The sequence below is a fragment of the Leptosomus discolor genome, chromosome 6 (assembly GCF_034619465.1).
Source record: "Leptosomus discolor isolate bLepDis1 chromosome 6, bLepDis1.hap2, whole genome shotgun sequence".
NCBI lineage: Eukaryota > Metazoa > Chordata > Aves > Leptosomiformes > Leptosomidae > Leptosomus > Leptosomus discolor.
The window spans coordinates 6,568,735-6,574,839 of NC_141396.1; positions in this window are offsets into that span (position 1 = coordinate 6,568,735).

Here is a 6,105-nt window from a genome sequence, read left to right on the forward strand (position 1 = left end):
CGTCAACAGCGAAGGCTGCCAAGATCCAGTGCTGGTTTTTACCTCTGAGGAGTATCAGTTCACCCGCCAGTGGCAATTTAACAGCCAGACGGTACTCCTAGTTCAGCCTTTATTATCGCTAGCAAGTAATACCTGGACCTTCATCAACATGCTCCTCCTCAGGAGCCGCAGGCCCCTTTCGCGGCCCAGGTGGCACACAGGCCATCTTCGCACGCGCCTCTCATTTTTATAACCAGGCTTCATTTTTTGCCTCTCTGCTTGGGCAAGGTTTTCACCCCGAACCTTGCCTTTTCCCTGCTTGCTTCACTTTTAAGTGCTGCTGCGTTTTCCCATTCATCCCACGCCTTCCTCCGCAGCGACGCTTGTCAGACTGACCCCTGCCACCACCCACGTAACAGGTATATATGCATCCATGCATCAAGGTACGTGTGCATTTATACCTAACAATTAGCCCTCTAATAGTTACTCAGTTCAGTTACTAATTTCTGTTAATAGCTCTTTTTATACCACTGTCAAGGCATCACTCTTTTCTAAGTGGGTTATCTCCTGAGAAGAGTTCACAAATCATTCAATATGAGATGTCGTTGTATTTCACTCAATAGTCTTGTTCCGTGACCCCATCAGCGAAGGATTTTCCAGTGGCTAAAACCACGTATATTTGTACAAAGGACGGTCTGAAAAACAAATCTGATCTTGTTTATTGACAGAGCTCTGTTCTGAAAAAAAATGATTTCTTCACAAATCATTTAGCCGAGATATTTTGCAGAAACACTGCCACCTTCTTCATGAAGGAGTTTTTGAGGTTACTCGTCTCTCCTCTAGAGTTGCAACTCCCCGTTTTTCACGCAGCAGCACCGTCATTATTTTCTCCACACGTAGCTTCCACTGAGAAGCTAAGGGGAGAAAACCCAGCAAGTATTTGTCATGACATAGCTGTGCTGCCCTTTTCCTGCGGCTGGCTACTTTATATTGGCAGAAATCTGAGATTTCTCCCTCAGCTCCCTTCCGCAGCTCCCCTCCCACACCACTTAAGAGACCCTCCCTGGAGGCTCCTGCCGCTCGAGCCTATTATTTAGAAATTCAGAGCTGTATTTTCTTAGTCCTTTGTGCAGACGGAAAAACTGGGGAAAGGACAATCATATCTGAGCATCCTGCAACGCAGAGAACATCATGAATCCCCTGAGTTACAAACAGACGAATAAACGTTCCACAATACCCATAACAAGCCTTGGCTCAGGAAAACTTGACCTGCCTACACTCAGGCGAGCTCCTTCTAGTTTCTGAATGAACCCTTTCCCTACTCATGCACTCAGAGCAGTCTCAAGGATAATTATGGCTTCGGTTGCATTCAAGAAGACATTTTAACAAGATTACATTAGAAGTTATTTGAACATTTTTTTGGCAGAAATGGAAATACAAGGTCAACTGCTTGCTTTCTTCTCCTCTCAGACCTTTTTTCTCTATTATCATCTCTTAAACAGACAAGCTTCACTTTAGATTGCCTGAATTTGTATGGATCTGAACTTATAAAAGATGTTCCTTCTTTTATAGCCTCCATATGTAAAGGAAGCCTGGAGAGTCCCAGGTTTTGAGAATCATCGAGCTGAAAGCACCATTCCTCGTGCATATTGGAGAATTGCGTTTTAACTTCACGAAGATGCATTATATGGGGTTCTTGTACCCTCCAAGGAATAAACTCTGAAAGGAAGCGCAGGCAACGGGAGTACTGGTTGATGGTTGTGCTGCCAGTCAACAGGTTGGAGAACTGGGCAAAGAGGAGCCTCGTGAAGTTCAGCAAAGGCACCTACGAAGCCCTGAACCCGGGGATGAACAACCCCAGGCGCTGCTCAGGCTGGGGGCTGACCAGCAGGAAAGCAGCTTCGCAGGAAAGGTCCTGGGGTCCTGGTGATTGTGCGAATAACATCTACGTTCTTGCTTATTTAACCACCGTTTGCATCACGCAGCAGAGGAACGTGAGGCTCACGTACTTCCAGGTTCTCTGATCAAACTCCCACGTGCAGGGTCAAGGATGCTCTAAACGACTCCCAGTTTTGATGCACCAGATCCCAGCTTTTCCTCAGCCTCCTTCCCTGCGCTGTCTGGGAGGCACCCAGGAGCTGTGTGGCACCCAGGGCCTGTCTTCTGCTTCCCTTCACCTCCTTCCTATCACCATGGGAAAACGGTCATTCTTTAGAAGCGACCACTAGTAACCTGCATCCAAAGCAAATAAAAACCCCCTTATCGACTCAGTGGAAATGCTGAGTCCCAGCAGGTCTGTTTGTAATTGTATTTACACTGGGGTGGTTCCATTAGCCTCTGGGAAGTTAATCCTGATTTACAACTATGAAAATCAGATAGAAATCTAGAGCCAAGCTCGTATTTTATTTTAAGAGTTGCTGTTACAAGGGTCTGAAAACAACCACCAGACTGCTCCTATTAAATCAAAGCAAGCTATCAAGGACTTACACCATTTCAGTTAAACACAGATACACCAAAGAGTACTGAAATGGGAACAGGCATTTGAAATAATGTTTCCCATTATTAAGCCAGGATTCATGGGCTTTTTTATTTCAACATTGGGGAACACACCCTAATTCAAAGCGATGATTAAAAAAAACCAGTCCAAGAATCCTCAGCTCGGTCTGAGAAACGCAGCCCTGCAAAGGGCTGCTCCCCAGTGCCCACTCCTGTTAGGTTTGAACATTTAGTCTCCACCAACCAGCACCCTGGCGCTGGCACCAACTGCTGATCATTTTTAAATAAAAACGAAATGCTACGTTTTAGTATTCATCACAAGAAAAAAGAAAACATACAGGGAGGAATCAGAGAGAATATTATTATGGAAATAGCATTTTAGACAGAGTTTGTAACACATTTGTCATATTGCAGAAACAGAGTTATAAATATTAATATAACGTTCATTGGGAAAGGACCAGGACAACTCCAAAAGCAGTTACTGAAGATTTTCAGCGTTATGCAAGACGTTTCCTAGCACAAGGAGAAATTATTTGACTACTGTTCTTTCACGAAGAGACGTGCGAGGCGGTGTTCCCAGAGAACAGCAACGTTCACTGTGGGCAGCAGCAACGGCTCCTGAAGCAGCGGGAGAGGAGCAGCAGCCAAAAGGTTTTTCAAAAGAACTAAGTTTTCCATGAGAGATTCCATTTCATTCAAATGGGAATCTTTTGGAAAGGTACTGGATTTCTTAAGAGAGGCTCTGACTTTTTTCCTTGGAATTCAGTTGTAAAAATTTCCACCTGAAATTTAATTTTCCACATAAGGCCTCAATGCAAAACTGGACTGTATCAGAGTCTGAATTCACATCTGGAAGGTGTAACCTTCCCATGGCAACAGGTTAGGTTTTCACTTTTCTGGGTTGTTTTTTTCTCAATTTATTCCGCACACTGTGTACTTTTTCTGTCTGTGCCCTTCACTTCTGTGGCTTTGGGGCCACATTGCCTGTTGTAATGCTGTGAGGATGAAGTGCTTGTGCAAAAGTCAGTCAGAACACTTTCATCTGCAGTGAACATATATTCAAAAAAATGTGCAATTTAACAGATTTGTAGATACAAAATAAGATCAACACAATGTTACAGATGTGTTTATCTGGAAGCACTGCATGTCATTCAACACAGCAGTTTCCTCACAGAAGGAAAGTAAAGGCATTTGCTTTTCAACACCTTCACTAAACGAAGCGCCGTATCTTGTCAAAAGTCTTCAGATCCCCATAAACATCTTCGGACACACGCATTAGGGCACAGAGGCACTGAAAGTGAAAGCCAGGCTGTGTCCGAGCAGCGCAGGGAGTGAGCCTCGAGTTCAGAAGATCCTCCGGAGATCACTTATCGTGAACGTGTTCACGGTAGGACATACTGATCAAAGCAGCTCAGCCAACCTCAGCTGCCGAAATGAGGGAGCCAGCCTCTCAGCGGCAGGCCGGACAGAGGTGGCAGGAGTTAGAGCAGCTCGTTCACGGCCCCAGGTGACCTGTTTTGCGTGACTGCAGCATTTCCTAGAGCAGCTTGTTGTTGCTTAAGACTTTAATGATGACTATCTGTCCCCAAATAACACTGCAGGTTTGCAGGAGTAGGAAGGGAAATAAAACGGCTTTAGGAAAGTCACAGAGCTACATGGGGCGAGACGCATCTTCTACTCTGCACCCTAGCGGGTGGCTTCCGTCAGCAAGAATGAGTCACACGGTTTTGCCCGTCTGCTACAAGTGACCTGCTGTCTTCTGTCTTTGCAGGAACTACTATGTGGTGCCTCAAGGATGTTTTAAGCACTGAAGAGTACAACTGCCCCACGGGAGCTCTCTCTTGGGTTAGGCAGATGGTGCCAACATCACTTTGCACCTCACACCACACTTGTTCCCGTATTTCTCAGTACCTCCAGGAGCCCACTAGCACAACTGCATTCAACACAGGACTGCTCAGGACTGCAGTCTGTATGTTCACATTACACCCATCACCTCTGGCCGCTGCAGACACACGATCAGAGCTGCAGAACACAGCCAGTATCTACCCCTCTCACAAGAAAATCTTGAGTAAGTTAAAGCCCAGCTGCTACAGAGACACTAGAGGTAGGTGACAGAGAAGAGAATGAGATGTCTTTTTCTTCATCTACCCCAGCTCAAGAAACTGTCTCAGCTTCCACTTTGTGCCAGCTGGGGTTAAACCACGACACATTTTCACCCTGAAGAGCTTAAAATGACCAGCAGGGATGAACCATGCCTTCCAGGGGATCCCAGAGCCCCTCGCCCAAGGGCACCGCTGTGAATGCTGCTAGTACCAACAACGTAGCAGAACCAAGAACCCCAGCTGTCCTTCCCCCACTTCTGCCTGCTCTTCAGCCTCCATCTACTTTTCAATAAGTTAATTTAGACAGTTTCACCTTAAACTCCATTTGTTTTGCAGTTTTTCTTTTATATAATCATTGGTTACCCTGTCATTTTTCCTTCTTTAATGCCTGAACTTCCAGTTGCTTCTAAGACGTAAGTATCGCTAGTTACTGTGGTTGCAGTCAAATTTTCATGTATATAACTAGAACTGATTTCAATCCTATATTCCCAAAACAATTTCTCCGCTCCAGATGGTCCCCATTCACCTGCAATATCCTCCTGTGCATCCTTCCTTGCAAAGGAAGCTTCTTGCCAGCCAGGGTCCCCCATGCAACAACACTTCTCACACACCCATAAGATTTTACTGCTCCTGGGTGCTGCTGTCCCCTCCCAGGGGGCTGTATCACAGCCCATCAGCTTTACAGGAAAAGAAGGAAGTGAACAAGACACCGTCAGAGCTATTTAAGAATATACATCAGATTATTCAGTGTTATACAGAGTCGACAAACACGTGTTGTATAACCTTCCACTCTATGATACTTAGGATGAAAATGAGGCCAGTGGTTGTGGTTTGTGACTTTTTGTTGCCCTTTTTTTTTTTTTAATATATTATTTGTATTCTAGCTAACAAAGCAGATTTTAAAGCTTAGAAAATTTGGTCTTCAGAAGTTAATTTACAAAGACAAATACGTTTGCTTTGGATAAAAAGTTTCCTTTCACAAACTTAACTTCCCAGAACAAGATGGGCTTTGATAAACTAAAGCAATGCCAGCGGAAAGTCCCAAGACGACTTCGGGGTGGCAACACATGGCATGCAAGATGATGTTAAGGAAAGCGTTCAGTCTTGAGAAGCCAAACAGGAAAATCTTACTGTTGCCCTCAACTATCTAACGTGAGAGTACAAGAGAAAATAGAGACTTTATTCTTGAAGATGCACAGAGAAAGGACAAGAGGCAACAGACGCAAACTCCATCTGGGAAATTCCAATCGTATATTGGAAAGAAAATCGCGATCATAGCAGTGAAATATCAGAATAGGGCCCAGAGAGGTGAAGGATCTCCATCCTTGAACAAGGCCCTAAGCCACTCCTGCCTCGAGCAGGGGACTTGGACTAAGTAACCTCTCCAGAGTTCCTTTCCAACCTATTTTCTGTGATGAAATACAAAACCTTGCTGTAAAGGCCCACTGGAAGCAAGGTATGTTTAATGATAGTAACCAAAATATATACACAATAATGTGTATCTTACATACACCAAGAAAAAAACCCA